This window comes from Macrosteles quadrilineatus, unplaced genomic scaffold (genome assembly GCF_028750875.1).
Source record: "Macrosteles quadrilineatus isolate MER2022 unplaced genomic scaffold, UCM_ALF_1.0 Scaffold_2__2_contigs__length_208266976, whole genome shotgun sequence".
In the NCBI taxonomy this organism is placed as follows: Eukaryota; Metazoa; Arthropoda; class Insecta; order Hemiptera; family Cicadellidae; genus Macrosteles; species Macrosteles quadrilineatus.
Window position 1 is genome coordinate 50,676,237 of NW_026542595.1, and position 17,183 is coordinate 50,693,419.

Here is a 17,183-nt window from a genome sequence, read left to right on the forward strand (position 1 = left end):
TTCCTACACTCCGGACTACTCGCATTTACTACTTCCTTCATCACTTCCTACGTCACGGACCTGTTTCCCTCCCTTCCTATAGCATTTTATGATTGCAAATACCTTAATTAAATCGTCATAAACAAATCCCACACTCCGGACAGCTCGCCTTTACTACTTCCTTCACCACTTCCTACGTCGCGGGCCTGCTTCCTTCCCTTCCCATAGCATTTCAGGATTGCAGATACCTTAATCTAATCGTCATAAACAGTTCCCACACTCCGGACTATTTGCCTTTACTACTTCCTTAATCACTTCTTAAGTCGTGGGCCTGTTTCCCTCCCTTCCCATAGCATTTTAGGATTGCAGATACCTTAATCTAATCATCATAAACAATTCCCACACTCCGGACTACTTGCCTTTACTACTTCCTTCATCACTTCCTACGTCACGGACTTGTTTCCCTCCCTTCCCATAGTTTTTTAGGTAACAGGTACAGCCTTGAACTCTGCACATGCTCTGCACAATATTCTGCAAGGACTTCCATCATAAATTCCTATGGCGCACCCCATCAATATGTCTATCGCTTAAACTTTTTTACCCTCCTTAATTAGAAACTATGTCCCAAACTCATTACATGCTTTGCATAATAGAATAGTCTGCTAGGATTTCCAGCATGACTGCCTATATCAAACCCCAACTTACGAAATTACTCTAACAAATGCTTCACATTACAATTGTTTCTCAACGAGGTGACGCGGCATAGATCGGGTTAGCGGGAATCATATTTTCCCTACTGTATACCCTCCCATTACATATATAGTCCAGTAAATCTGTCAGAAAATATAGGGGTTGCTGTGCAAAAGGTCGGGTAGTTCTGATTTTTGGATATGTTGTTAGTATTGGGCCCATAACATAAAATCCAAGTTATCCACCTCGAGATACTGCCGCTCGCCGCGGGGCGCGCCACTTGTTATCGAAATATAAAAAATATGGCAATTCCTATTGTTTTTCACTCAATCTCGCGAACCGTTGATTTTACCGACAATTTTATATTATTACATTAAAGAAGAATAAATTTGTGACAGTTTAAGCCCAACAGCAAGTATGTAGCGTAAATAATGGTCAAAATACAGACCATCAAAATAAAAAAAAATCCCAAAGACGTATAAAAATTGTGTTTTTTTAATATTTCCACAATATAGTTGTTTGAAGCAAACTCCGTATTGATTTAAAGAGTATGCTAGTTTATTTGCTATTATTAGAAAATAAATGAAAGTATGAATAAAAATACCCCCACCTCAGCAAACCTGCAGACTAAGTGAATTTCCATTTTCTCGATTTGATTTTCACAAACCTATTTAAATACCATTAGGTTTAACTGGTACCTAGGTTTGCTGCTACAGGGAGGGTAATATAGTATATAAAATAATAATAGTATGATAAAAAACAAATAAGTTTACCCAATTTTATAAAAATGTGTCTATAAATAAGGAAAAAACAATAATTAATAATCTTCGCTATTGGAATAACTTGAGGTTTTTTCATTTACATGTTTTTAAATTTTCTACTTAACCAATAACTGTAAAAACATTTTAATGTACTAAATTATTTGTTTTTAAGCTCTACAAAATGGTTTAGAGATACATTGTAAAATATTTTGTGGGTCAATAATACGAAAAACCCGCTCTTAAAAAACCCCCTATAAAGCAACCGTTCCCATGGCCTGATCATGCTTCGCGAACTCGTTTTAATAAATGTAGGTTTACATGCCGAAAAACAGACCTTCAAAATATACCAACAACGGCAAAACTACTTACTCTTCCCAAAGCTGTCAAATGTTTATACATAAACATTTAAGCTAAGCTTTGGGTACAATACTTTCACATAAAAACAAAATAAAACAGTTTAACATAGTTAAAAGTTTATTGAGGCTGAAAGATCAGGCAAATAATATCTTCCAATTACAATCACTCTACAGATCTTCCATGCAGCGGGTAATTTTTCCACGCCAAGTGCGCCCATCTATACAGGACATGCTGAATATGAATTGAAATACAGGATTGATATTGAAGAACACAAAAAATTCACAAAGATCGGAAATTTCACTACAAGACGTACAGCCAGTTATGGTGTGGAAATTGGTCTGATTAGGCCATCGAACAGGCCCTCATAAAGACAATGAAAAGCTCTGGTGGATTGACTCGAGGACGAGGGATAACAGACAAAATGTTGTAACTTGATGGGCGCTTGGGATGATCCGTCCTCATCAAATCTGTAGGAAGTTGAGACATATTATAAAAAATTACGTCAGTTGAACATAAACATTGAGCAACATGTTGACGAGGGCCATTCTCACATTGCTCGAGACAACGAAATTGATGAAAAGATTAAAAGTGGTTTCCTCAACACACGCCATTCAATCTATCTATATATTAATAGGCAAGCATGTTTCTTTAAAACCTTTTTTCTCAGCTCGTGTGCATCGTAGGGAAAATCTACGCATACCGTTGGAAAGCTATTTTCCTGTAGGTGTGCAGAATCCCTTTATAAATTTAAATAGGCTCAATGATAAGCACAAAAATGAGTTTAAAAATTTGAAAAAATTAACATGGATCTTATGCGTTGCTATGCTGGTTACGAAATAACAACGAAATATAAACAGAAAATCAAAACAAATGGAAGAAACTCCAATCACATGTTTTATTTACAGTGTGGGGTGAAAATAGATAAGTGAGTACATTACATATTTTTGGTCGAGTTTCGACCACTGGACGACCTCTCGTATAAATGATATGCTGGTTATTAGCAAATTTCCTTTATAGGGAATACGCTATTACAGTAGGTCTCATGGTAAGGCCTAGACCCGGAACCAATTAACTTTTTCATTTTGGTATTCCTAGAGGCCAAAAATACTGTTGGTTCAAATTGTTATAACATATATAAATATATATATATGTGTGTATATAGGCCTATACCGGGTGTCCGAAAAAGACTCCATAGTTTTAAACATACCTCACAATACTATTGTTCAAATGGATGAGTAATAATAATTTCGTGCTGTGTAGAGTAGCCTATAATTCAAAGTTTTAGTTTCGTACGTTGGCAATAAGTTGCGTAAACCTATTTGACCTTGAACATAGTTTTGGTAATAAATTATAATACAAATAATAAAATATATTAATGATAAAAATGAGTAAAAATAGCTTGCATGTCTGCAGGGCTACAAATGGTTCGCATATTGAGGTGTGATAGGGTTAAAATAACTTTTATTTTATTACCTTTCATTTAATATAGCAGCATAGCCTTCTCTATGGTATCAGTCTTTGAACAGTAGTTTGTATCTAGTACAATAAATAAATAAATTTTCAAACTAGGTGAGTTTTTTGGAGACCCTGTATAAAAAAAAAAAAAAAAAACTAAAGATGTTACTAAACTGTATCCAAAAAAGTTATTATCGTCTGTTAGCACGATGATTCCCAAAAATCATCAGATTTAGTGGAATTTGGTAGAAACATTACTTTTATTTGTGAATCAAGAGATGGACTATTTATCATTTACTTTGTATTGTAAGTTACTTAGCATATTGCTTTTGCTTGATGGCCAAATAAATCATTGAATCATGTAAACGTACATTTATTTATTAAAACGAGATCGCGAAGCATGATCGGCATGATAAGGCCATAAGAACGGTTGCCTTCTAGGTATTTTGCCGGTAAGAATATTGTTTTTCATTTTTAACCCTCAAAACATACAATACCATTATTGTTATTAATCATTATTATCATTATTATTATTAATTGTATCATTAAAGAATTTTGTAGAGCTTAAAAACAAATAATTTAGTACACTAAAATGTTTTTTACAGTTATTGGTTACGTAGAAAATTAAAACAAATTTAAATTAAAAAACCTCAAGTTATTCCAATAGCGAAGATTTTTAATTATTTTTTTCCTTATTTATAGACACATTTTTATAAAATTGGGTAAATCTATTTGTTTCTTATCATACTATTATTATTTTATCAAAAGATATACAGTACTATATTACCCTACCTGTAGCAGCAAACCTAGGTACTAGTTAAACCTAATGTTATTTAATAGGTTTGTTAAAATAAAATCAAGCAAATGGAAATTCGGTTAGTATGCAGGTTTGCTGAGGTGGGGGAATTTTTATTCATACATTTATTTATTTTCTAATAATAGCAAATAAACTGGCATACTCTCTAAATCAATACGGTGTTTGCTTCAAACAACTATATTGTGGAAATATTAAAAAAAAAACACAATTTTTATACGTCTTTGGAAAATTTATTTATTTTGATGGTCTGTATTTTGACCATTATTTACGCTACATTCTTGCTGTTGGGCTTAAACTGTCACAAATTTATTCTTCTTTAATGTAATAATATAAAATTGTCGGTAAAATCAACGGTTCGCGAGATTGAGTGAAAAACAATAGGAATTGCCATATTTTTTATATTTCGATAACAAGTGGCGCGCCCCGCGGCGAGCGGCAGTATCTCGAGGTGGATAACTTGGATTTTATGTTATGGGCCCAATACTAACAACATATCCAAAAATCAGAACTACCCGACCTTTTGCATACCAAAATGTCTAATTTTACTGGACTAATATTGGTAGCACTGAAGCTGTTGAGAGGACAGCAATTCTTCGAAAATTACAGCTGTGCTCTCAACAGCCATGGACATGTTTATATACACATTTCATGCCGTGGCTGAGAACTATTTGTACTGTTTCCAGTTTCCACTAAATATTACAGTTGAGGGTGCGGTCAGAATTGGTGTGTTTTCATACTCTGTAACGCCAGAATTGTAAACAGGTCAGAATAGTCGTCTCTCCGGTCAGAATTGTAACGTCCACATACAGAAACGGTCAGAATTGGTGTGTTATAATACACACATATATATATATATATATATATATATATATATATATATATATATAAAACAAACATGTCGTAAAATGGGTGACCGGCAATATAGTTTAACGTTTCAATGTGTAAACAAATTAGAAATTGAACTGTCTACCAATAGATGAAACTGAAAAAGAAAAGTTCATATGCCAAGGTATTGTGTATGTACAATTTTTCATCATTCGTTCTGTTAATATAACTCTGATGGGAACCTTAAAACATATATTTACGCTTATACTGTTAACTCACATAACGGTAAAAATACATAAAAGATGGTTAGTGGTGATCGATTTCGATTGGACACTCCAATCATCATCAAACCCAATAGACAAATAACCTATGTCATATGTCAAAGTGTTATAAGACGCATCTTTTATTAACTTTCCGTAAATTTAATAACTCGTACAATGCTGATCAAGAAATTAGCACAACTGTAGTAGAATAATCTTATACAATTTTAATTTTATTTGTACGTCTTAAATAAAGAATTGATTGATTGATTGATTCATGATACAAATACAGTGGTAGCAACGACTTAGCGAAGACTACTTGGGAACAAATTACATGATTAAAGTTCTCTGTACAAAAGCCTTATAGAAACTTAGCATGAGGTTTATTTTGTAACAGGATAACAGATCAGAATGACTACATGCACGTATGTGGTAAATTACATGGAAACGCAATTTTTATAACAGGCATTCTTTAAAATAAAGTGAATGTGTTGTAGACATTCTCTTATCCTCAATGACGGTTTTACAAGGCAGACACTGGCAAGTGGGTCGGACATCACCTGATTGAAGTGAAGTTCCGACACAAACCACGACCATCACCGTTTCTACCATCTCTTCTATGACACGAAACACAACCACTACTGGCTCTATAATCTCTTCTATGACACGAAACACAACAACTACTGGCTCTATAATCTCTTCTATGACACGAACCACGACCACTACTGGCTCTACCATATCCTCTATGACACGAACCACAACCAATCCTGGCTCTATAATCTCTGCTATGACACGAAACACAACCACTCCTGGCTCTATAATCTCTTCTATGAAACGAACCATAACCACTCCTGGCTCTATAATCTCTTCTATGACACGATCCACAACCACTCCTGGCTCTACCATCTCTTCTATGACACAAACCACGACCACTTATGGCTCTACTATATCCTTTATGACACGAACCACAACCACTCATGGATCTATAATATCTTCTATGACACGAACCACTACCACCCCTGGCTCTACCATCTCATCTATGACACGAACCACGACCACTTCTGGCTCTACTATATCCTCTATGACACGAACCACAACCACTACTGGCTCTATAATCTCTTCTATGATACGAACCACAACCACTCCTGGCTCTACCATATCCTCTATGACACAAACCACAACCACTCCTGGCTCTACTACCTCTTGTATGACACGAACCACATCAACTCCTGGCTCTAACACCTCTTGTATGACACAAACCACAACCACTCATGGCCCTACCACCTCATTTATGACAGAAGCCACAATCATATCGGGCTCCACCACTTCTAGTACGACACAAGCCACAACCACCCCTAGATCGGCCACCTCATTTATGACAGAAGCCACAATCATATCGGGCTCCACCACCTCTGGTACGACACAAGCCACAACCACCCCTGGATCGTCCACCTCATTTATGACAGAAGCCACAATCATATCGGGCTCCACCACCTCTGGTACGACACAAGCCACAACCACCCCTGGATCGGCCACCTCATTTATGACAGAAGCCACAATCATATCGGGCTCCACCACTTCTAGTACGACACAAGCCACAACCACCCCTGGATCGGCCACCTCATTTATGACATAAGCCACAATCATATCGGGCTCCACCACCTCTGGTACGACACAAGCCACAACCACCCCTGGATCGGCCACCTCATTTATGACAGAAGCCACAATCATATCGGGCTCCACCACTTCTAGTACGACACAAGCCACAACCACCCCTGGATCGGCCACCTCATTTATGACAGAAGCCACAATCATATCGGGCTCCACCACCTCTGGTACGACACAAGCCACAACCACCCCTGGATCGTCCACCTCTTGTATGACACAAACCACATCCACTCCTGGCTCTACCACCTCATTTATGACAGAAGCCACAATCATATCGGGCTCCACCACCTCTGGTACGACACAAGCCACAACCACCCCTGGATCGTCCACCTCTTGTATGACACAAACCACATCCACTCCTGGCTCTATACCACCTCATTTATGACAGAAGCCATAATCATATCGGGCTCCACCACCTCTGGTACGACACAAGCCACAACCACCCCTGGATCGGCCACCTCATTTATGACATAAGCCACAATCATATCGGGCTCCACCACCTCTGGTACGACACAAGCCACAACCACCCCTGGATCGGCCACCTCATTTATGACAGAAGCCACAATCATATCGGGCTCCACCACTTCTAGTACGACACAAGCCACAACCACCCCTGGATCGGCCACCTCATTTATGACAGAAGCCACAATCATATCGGGCTCCACCACCTCTGGTACGACACAAGCCACAACCACCCCTGGATCGTCCACCTCTTGTATGACACAAACCACATCCACTCCTGGCTCTACCACCTCATTTATGACAGAAGCCACAATCATATCGGGCTCCACCACCTCTGGTACGACACAAGCCACAACCACCCCTGGATCGTCCACCTCTTGTATGACACAAACCACATCCACTCCTGGCTCTATACCACCTCATTTATGACAGAAGCCATAATCATATCGGGCTCCACCACCTCTGGTACGACACAAGCCACAACCACCCCTGGATCGTCCACCTCTTTTATGACACAAACCACATCCACTCCTGGCTCTACCATCTCTTGTTTGACACGAACCACAAACACCTAACTGCCTCTACCATCTTTCGTATGGTATGAGCCCCAATCTATAATATTAAAACGAAAGTGTGTTTTTTTATTTCACGATTCTGAATCAACCACTCGACGGATTTTCATGATTTTTGTGTTGAAAGAAAGATAATTTTGAGAACTAGGGAATGTCGAAGCCATAACTTTAGTTTAGGGTCCCAGTTTTTTAGAAATTGTGTTTTAATTTTTAAAAAGTCTAGCAGCCGACGCTAAGATTTTAAACTAGCTTTTGGCATAAAATAATTTGTTTAACATAACAGCTGTAAACATTCAGCTTTTGTGTCACAAATTCGGCATTTGGATAAAAATGTAAAGACATACTTAGGGTTGACTTATTTATACTATGTGTAATGCTAATCATTGATACGTTTAATTCTTCTGTAAGAGGATGACAGATTAATTAAATATACATAGTAGGATGTTCAAATTATTTTTAAAGCAATCTTTGTAATCTTCGATTTGTTTTAGAGCAATATAATTTGTTTTAACTAACAGCTGGTTAAATTATAAACTATGGAACTATGAGGTAATTTTATTTACTCTTATTTTGTCATTGATTATAGTAAATAAGTGAGATTAGTAGAGATAATTAGACCACAGTTTAAAATGGTTTACACCAAAATTAATTAAACCACAGTACACATCGAGGCTTACACGAGTTTTAAATAAAAAAGGATAAATGCAAATTATTTTACTGCTCCACTTTTCAAGGAAAGATTAGAAAAATAACAATGTTTACATGTTTTAATTCTTCATGGTAGTTTTTTGTTTACAATTATGTTTGTCTGCTTAAACATTGTTTGGATTAGGCCCGCAAATATTGATGTCACAAAAAGAAGATCAAGAATAATCAGGAATCACGATTTTAAATTACCACCACAACCTTAGCCGGGTTTTATACAAAGATAAACAGATGGATGACATAGATTGAACACAACGTCAACATTGACCTAGGATACTGCAATTAGACAAACCATCCTTTTATGAAATCGTGAAATCGTTCACTTGTGGTTACGTTTGGGGGTGCCTATATCAGCGCCCCCAAACGTGAAAATATCACTTTTATTTTAACTATGATTATATTGTAGTTTAAATGAACTAATATGGGAAAGTACGATGTACATTTATTCAATGAGGGTGGGTAATTATCAAGGATAGAACTGATAACGGTATGGATAATAAACATTGACAATTACGTCATTAGCTTTACTAGCGTGTTTACTTTTTATATTACTGCTACATGTGACCAGTTTTTATTCAAATGAATGTTATTTGAACCAAACAGCTGTTTCAAAACAAACTGTTATTGTTTTTACTTTTATTTGTTTACACTTATTTATTTAGCAATTAATGCAGTGAAATTGAGGATAGTTGTGACGATTAGTTTTGATGTTAGGACACCAAAGTTAAATTATGTGTACTGTGAATTTTATTGGATATTATCGTTTTATTTTAGGTCGTTTATATTCAGACCTACTGGAAATTGTGTATAGTAGTTGTATTGTGGTGATAATAATTAATGAAGAGGCAGATCGGCTGCCTCACTTAAACGCTTTTCACATAGTAAAAATTGCAGAATTGCTGTTTTATTGTAAAATTATCGGATTTAAAATGCATATCGTATAGGCCGTATCAGGTATATATTATGATGGAATAAAAACATATTTGGTCACACAACATTTGTTTACAAGATGATTTTTCACATTAAAACTGCAAGAAACTTTGTCTTTATGTGTAAACTAGCTGATCTGAATTGTACACGGTTTTAACTGACTACTGAATTCCCGTACGTAGGACGGGCTAACACCTCGTTGTTATTATTTCCTTTTTTAATAAGAACCAAACCTAGTAGATATTATAATATTTGTATGACTCTCTTACTATATTTTTCCTTTTTTCCTCTAATTGATTGAACCGGCAGTGTAGCCAAATTACGCCGATTTAAACACTTGTGAGCGGCGAGCACAGACGTGGGATGTGGGTCAGACGAGCCACGCTGCGGCGACAAATGAAACAGAAAGTCCCGACCTTCATCCTCTCAAGGCTTTACTATCCATCTTCGTTTGGACATTCTTTACGGTTCATTCAATCTATATTTAGAATGTTCGTAACAGCTATGATTTGAATAGATTTAAGCAACTCTGACACACTAGGGGCGTATCTTAAGTCACTTATAGACGAGAGGATGAATGATTTATTAAAAGACCAATGACCAAGAATGTCTGAGCCTAGTTTTGTGTTTTAGTCTCAACTTAGTTTTGGGCCTATACTTAACATTTATAATAATAGTAAATAAGCCCTAGTGTTACTGATCGTTGTTATAATTGGTTCATTTGTTTATATTAATAAGATTTAAAAGCGTAAAAGATTAATGGATGCTATTTAAAAAACACTATCAAATAATTTTTATGAATCCTACTGATGATTGTCGGTGAGATCAAGTTTATTTTAATTGATTTTTAAAATGTTATCGTAATTGAAGAAAGTAAATAGACTCATTCATTTTCAATTGATTTAGCATGGCCAATAGTATATCGTACTTATGTAAATACACTACCTTCCTAATGTAAAAAAGATGGAGAGCGAATGGGTCTAGTGGTAAAGCTTGGGGTTTCGTTGCCAGAGGTCCCGGCTTCAATTCCCAACATTCACCAATGAAATATCTATATAATAATGCCACGACCCTGACGGAAAAATGTATAGAGAAACCCTGGAATCCTTTCTCACCAGGAAATCACTTTTATTTTTTTTTTTTTCGGAGCAAGGCCTGATTTTGTAATTGGCAATAAGTGAAGAGCATACTTATTTAATAGTACCAACTTTTTGGATTCAGTCATTGATGATTTTAAAATATATTCTCTTATATATTTTTCACTGTTTTAAAGATTTGTCATCACAGGTTATTGCTGTTAATGGTCGTTATTTCTTTTAAAGTTCTAACATTTTATTACTTTTGTTCAAAAATATAATAATGTGTAATTGTTTAAATGTGAATGAAAATGTATCCTTGGTAAAATCTACGACTGCCAGGAACTTGTACTAAAATTAAAAACTTTCTCTCCGTGAATCGAGAGTGTTTATACTCAACACACTAATCTCTATCTGTCAAATTACGATTATTCTCTCACTATTTTTGGCTAAATTTAGGTGGACTCACTCAAGTTTATGGACCACTGTAATATGTTTAACAACAATATGCACAGTTAATTAGGGTAAATTATCTTTGAGACTGGCAATAAAATAAAAGCAATCCTATGCTTCATAATTGCGTCGTAAAAATGAAATGGGGTTTATTTGAGTGAAAGGTGGCAGCAACAGCGGCTGCATCCTTCGCATGCAGATATCATGTTGAACTAGAATCTGTACGTGATGGTGAATGTCACGGAAATCTATGGATTTGTGGCAAAACATTTAATACTGGTAGTAAAATGATCGATGATTCCTCATCGATGAGCAATTTGTGAGTTATGTAAGATTATTGAGTGATGCGATCGTATGTACAAGTTAGTTGGATTAGTTTCCATTCGATAACTTTATTGTTTAGAAGTGTCAACAATGGTTACAGTTCTTAGTTAGAAATCTTGTACCAAATGTGGTCAAAACATTTTAAACGCGAGAGGTGAAGGGAGTAACCTCATTTTCAATGCGAGCTACAACTGATTACAATTCGATTGAACGGAAACAAGATTTCGTTTTTCATCACTATTCAAAATCATTTACACTTATATTTAATACAAAAATTTCGTGTGTATCTTGGTCACACCAAATTTCCTTAGTTTTTTCTACTCGGTTTTGTACTTTTATTATGACTACTGGTACTTAAAGATCGGCATGCCACTGGGGCTATTATACCCATACAAATGCAGCATGAGTGAAGAATGGTTTGAAATAGCTTGTTTAGCTTCATTTCTGACTAAGAAATATTTCAACAGATATTTTAAGAGATATTGCATTGCACTTTGAGGAGAAGTTTGCCTCTGGGTTGCCCGATTGTAAAAATCCAGTTAAAAGAATGAAAGCAAGAGAAAAATAAGTTGTCTAGCAAATCCAGGCAGCAAAATCCGACAACTCCTTATCTAGCTACACACCTCCTTAATTTTACGCCTTTCCCAAACAAATTAACAACGATTTGTTGTAATTATCCAAACCGCGACTTAAGCTACCCATGGCTCGCCATAAACTTTGGAGAAATAAGTAATGGGAATGAGCCAGAGAAGACTTTCTATACTGTGAGTTACCGGGGACCAGTCCCTTGCACGCACCATACCTGCTGAACAATGTCAGAGTTATAGAAAATGAATTGTTATGCCATTGGTATGCTCCAGTAGAAACTATATTGCTTATTTTTTACTTTGCCATTGTTATAAAGTTAACGTATAGATTTGGTAATAGACACCAACGCCTCTCTCAGTTTATCAATTTAATTACAAGTACGTTAATGTTTCTTAAAACTAGCTACAACCTTAAAATGGGAATTGGATATCAACTTATATCAATACTTAAAGCTACACATTATTGTTTTTAAGGGTATAACTTTCATGTTATGATTATTACTTTTCAAACTACCAACAAATTAATTGTATCACTACTCAAAATGTGATCCAAATACTATGAGAAAATACTCAGTACCGGAACTGTAAAATTCCGTTTACATTGCAAATAATATACAGGGTTATTCAAAATGAATGACCCAGTTTTAACGCTTTATAACTTTTAAACTATTAAACTTACCGCTATAAAATACACATCAAACGAAAAAGCAACTCAAAGAGTTTACGCCTTCCAAAGACACATCATTTAACAAAATCGATCCAACAGAATTGTAGATTTAATTGTACAAAGTTAAAAAGTAATCTCCAACTTTTTTACCGCTAGAAATTTGGAGGTTACTTGACGTTTTTGCAAATAACTTTTAAATGGTGAGGAAATCGACCAAAGTGAAAGGTATTATTCCAAAATAGAATAAAATTTCCTACAATCTACTATTAGACATTTTTGAAAATACTCAAGAAAGGTACCAAAAATTGCCTCAAAATGAAAAAAAAAAGAAAATCCCCGTCTTCAATGTAGACAATAAACATAGCAAACATTAAATTTCACACTTTTTTTTATTTTAAGCCAAATTTAGGCTACATCTATTGAGTATTTTCAAGATATGCGTAATAGTAGATTGTTGGAAATTTTATTCTCTTTCGGAATATTACCTTCCACTTTGGTCGATTTCCTCACAATTTAAAAGTTATTTGCAAAAACGTCAAGTAACCTTCAAATTTCTAGTGGTAAAAAAGTTGGAGATTACTTTTTAACTTTCTACAATTAAATCTACAGTTATGTTGGATCGTTTTTGTTTAATGATGTGTCTTTGGAAGGCGTAAACTCTTTGAGTTGCTTTTTCGTTTGATGTGTATTTTATAGCGGTAAGTTTAATAGTATAAAAATTATAAAGCATTAAAGATGGGTCCATCATTTAGAATAACCCTGTATATCTCACCTTACAGAACCAATGATTAATTCGAATAGTGGGATGCTTGTGTAGCTTTGTTACAAAATAAGATCTCCTGCTGCCTTAGCTGAAATAATTCATTAAAGTCCAATGATAAATGACAGCTTTCCGGACTATCAAGTTGTTACTGATTTTTCAATAATTTCAAGCCATGAATACTAAAAGTACAACACATATTAATTTGAACTTTATCACAGCACACCTCTTCCATTGTTTCTTGTACGTTTACCTTCTCTACCGTGCCTGGTAGAGTAGTCTTATCACCGCGTTATCACTGCCCTGAGCCTGTACCTCCCGCCGCCACCAGGTCGCGCTGCCGTCGTCTTCTCTCTTCGCCGCTCTTCTCCAACAGTCGTGTCTCATCCACCATCGAGGTACCTAGTGTCACTATGGGAGCTACTTGACGACCAACATCCTACTGAGACAGCCCTGCACCTACGCGCCTACAGGTCAATACATTTTTTATTAATTTTGTAATTTTCCAAGAAAATGTTGTTTACGTAATTTAGAGACTTTAACGTTCGGTTAAGCTAATTTTGATGCACTTTTTAATTTTCACAAATTTTACGATCCATGGATTACAATGTAGTTACGTTACGATACGTAAATTTACTGAATAGTGCTATTTACTTTTATCACAGCACACCTCCTACATTGTTTCTTGTACGTTTACCGCCTGTTATATTTCACCACATCTATTTCACGCTAATACTTTAAAACACTAAAACTTGCCCGATGACAGCTACTCTAGTCTTGAAGGATAACATTAATTTCTATCACTATCCGCCAGTGCAATATTTGACAGACTTGATGGATGAGAAATGGATGATTGGCATATCAATTAATTCTGTATTAATAATTCCACAGAAGAAAATTCTCATCATAAAACTAATTAAAAAATGTATTTGATGTACTTCCAATAAAAACAACATTAATTATGCATTGATGTCAACATGCTATTCTTTGCATTTGAATAGAGGATAGTTTGTTGTTTTAAAATACGTATTACATATTCTCTAGCTTTGAAAAAAAATCTATCAAAAAAATTACTAATACAGCTTGTGTGGATGTTTTTTTCATAGTGTATGATGGCATCTTATCATATTTAATTTTTGATTTTATATATATATATATACAACCGGCTGTGGGCATTAATTATTAGGCTATTGCTCTTTAAGAAATCCTCCCTTTACTCTTTGGTCGTTAAACCTTAAAAGGAGTCAAACATTTATCTTATTTATAATTTCATAGAGCTGTCTTATAATGATTTTTCGTCATACTGCAGCAAAAACAGCCGTTTTTAATTCACGCGTTGCGGATCAAAAGTAGCGTTTTTACTCTCTAGGGAGCAAAAATAGTTTTTAGTCTCTAGGGAGTAAAAATCAGCTGTTGTAAACAGTAGTAAAGTCACTTTAGGCCCTAGTGATGAAATATAATATTTTGATATGCTTGACTCAGAGCAGCATTGCTGTTGCTGGGATTGAGTGTAATAAGGTAAATTAATTTATAGATTTGTAAAATATTATATTGACATTTACAGGATGACTAGTATTTTCAAGCTCCAGCATAAGGTCTTAAAATAGTTAAAATAGGACTTAACATTTTCTGATCAAGTATTCTTGCTCGTGATGTTCTGAGTTGTATTACTCTGCAACAGACCAGCTTAGGGAGATTTAAGATTTAGTCCTCCAGTCTTATGTTTGAGAGATAACAAAATGGAGCAACGTATGATCAATCCTTTGTATTCGTATGTCCATACTAAACCTAGACATATCGTTTATTTAAGATGCTACTTTATCTCCTCAATAATCCTTTAGACACATGAACACATTGTTGTTATAAGATTTTCATATGTTTTAAATTTTAAGGAATGAATATCTTACGATAGAACCTGTGTGGAAAACACGCATTTTAATCTAGCTTTAAATTTGTTTTCAAGTACAAGCCAAAATGAATAATTTAATACTCTTTCAAATTTCAAAGATTATGTTTGTTTAATACAGTTATGAGGTAAAAAAAACTAATATTTTTACAAAAAATTGAATTGTTTGATCTTTATTTAACAACAATTTCAACCACCTTTTATATAAATCTGATATTTACAGTTATATCTTTAGTGTATTTTTAATACTGGTTGTTTCGGGAGTAATTATCTCGTAAAGTATTCATACACGACAGCTTTAAGTTCAAATACGCGCATTTGGACAATTTAAGTTAGAATTCATAATTTTCCAAAGGTAATGTACATGGTTAATTACAATTTTCATTTATAGCCGTTTCTCTGAAAAGCTTTTATAAAGAATATTCTTTAACAAATTTAAACAGTGGCTATTGCTTTTTGTGAATGTTACATTCCTTTTAAAGATATAAAAGACTGAAATGCTGTATATTTCGTTTTGTTTAAAATATTGGATGATATAAGTTGAAGAAAGATTGTATAAAGAATAACTCAAATTATCAATACTGGTCAGAAATACTTGATATCAACTAATTAACATGTATAGCCAAAACAAACCTCTTTTACTCAGACAAATAAACCTTAACGGAATTTGAGGTTAACATGAAACCTAATAGTCCTAGGCCCTTCTATGAGCTCCAAGCGAAGAACTACATAAGCCAATTTTCAGGTTGTACAATTAATTAGATGACCCGAGCACGGTCGACGTAGCAATTAGGACACCGGCTAAACCTTGCTTGTTAGGGGTTACAGTGTATTATAGTTTGCTACTATGAGTAGTACTAATGAAACCAAAACATTACAGATAATTTGTACATTGTTTGGTGTCCAAATTGATTTGAATTAGTGTTTAAATCTTTTTTTGACGGAAAAACTCGTAAGAGAAAATAGTTTGCAAAAGAAAATGTGATTGGGTTAAAATGTTTTCAAGATTTACTTATAAGGTAACGATGTATATTCAATGTTTTCAACTTTCACTGACTTCTGCTAGTTGGCCCTTGTAAAGTGGGTGAAAGTGGCCCTAGTGACCACACAATCGCCGCTAATCGTGGTGTTCAACCAGACCGCATTGTGGTTAGGTTATGATTGATGAAGGTCATCAGTGGCAGAGTGGCCAACTCACACTCATATTCTTGATGGGATATACTCTGCACTCTGGGCCAGAATAGACGGACACAGACGTCGTTTCATTCAGTTCAAGCATCATAAGGTGGATTGACAGGTCTGACTGCTTTTGGGATAACATGTTTCATAGTATTTTCTGTTGATGGCGGTAGACTGAAATTATTGTTTGTTCGAAATAAGGCAGGTATGAAAATGCGTCCAGGTGTGCGAAGTAGAGCTCGGTGTTTTAGTTTTATTTACGGTAATGCGATGTCAGATAATCATCGTCCGCGGCGCGTGTCTCGGCGGTCGTGGCCCGTTACATTACGCCCGTGTCAGATAGACTCTGATATCCTGATACTGCACCATAACACGGCTGACATTCTGATACTCTCTCTACTGATACACTCACTGCTCACTTTTACCGTCTAGTTATCAGGTGTTGTTCACAACGCTACATTACACCTGTGTCAGATGGACTCTGGTAACCTGATAGTGCACCATAACACGGCTGACATCCTGATACTCTCCCTACTGATACACTCACTGCTCACTTTTACCGTCTAGTTATCAGGTGCTGTTCACAACGTTACATTACACCTGTGTCAGATGGACTCTGGTATCCTGATAGTGCACCATAACACGGCTGACATCCTGATACTCTCCCTACTGATACACTCACTGCTCACTTTTACCGTCTAGTTATCAGGTGCTGTTCACAACGTTACATTACACCTGTGTCAGATGGAC

At 35.5% G+C, this 17,183-nt stretch overlaps 1 protein-coding gene across 2 annotated transcripts in view; it reads left to right on the forward strand.

Moving 5' to 3' along the window:
- Positions 1 to 17,183, forward strand: part of LOC128986124 (serine proteinase stubble-like) — a 156,936-nt gene that overhangs the window by 86,129 nt on the left and 53,624 nt on the right. Inside the window, exon 1 of one of the 2 annotated variants that reach the window (XM_054406275.1) lies at positions 13,728 to 13,821. The exons of the other annotated variant lie outside the window; for it this stretch is intronic. The gene's annotated coding sequence lies outside the window, so the exon portion shown is untranslated. Of the gene's footprint in view, positions 1 to 13,727; positions 13,822 to 17,183 lie in introns of those variants that run through there. 2 annotated transcript variants of the gene reach the window in all.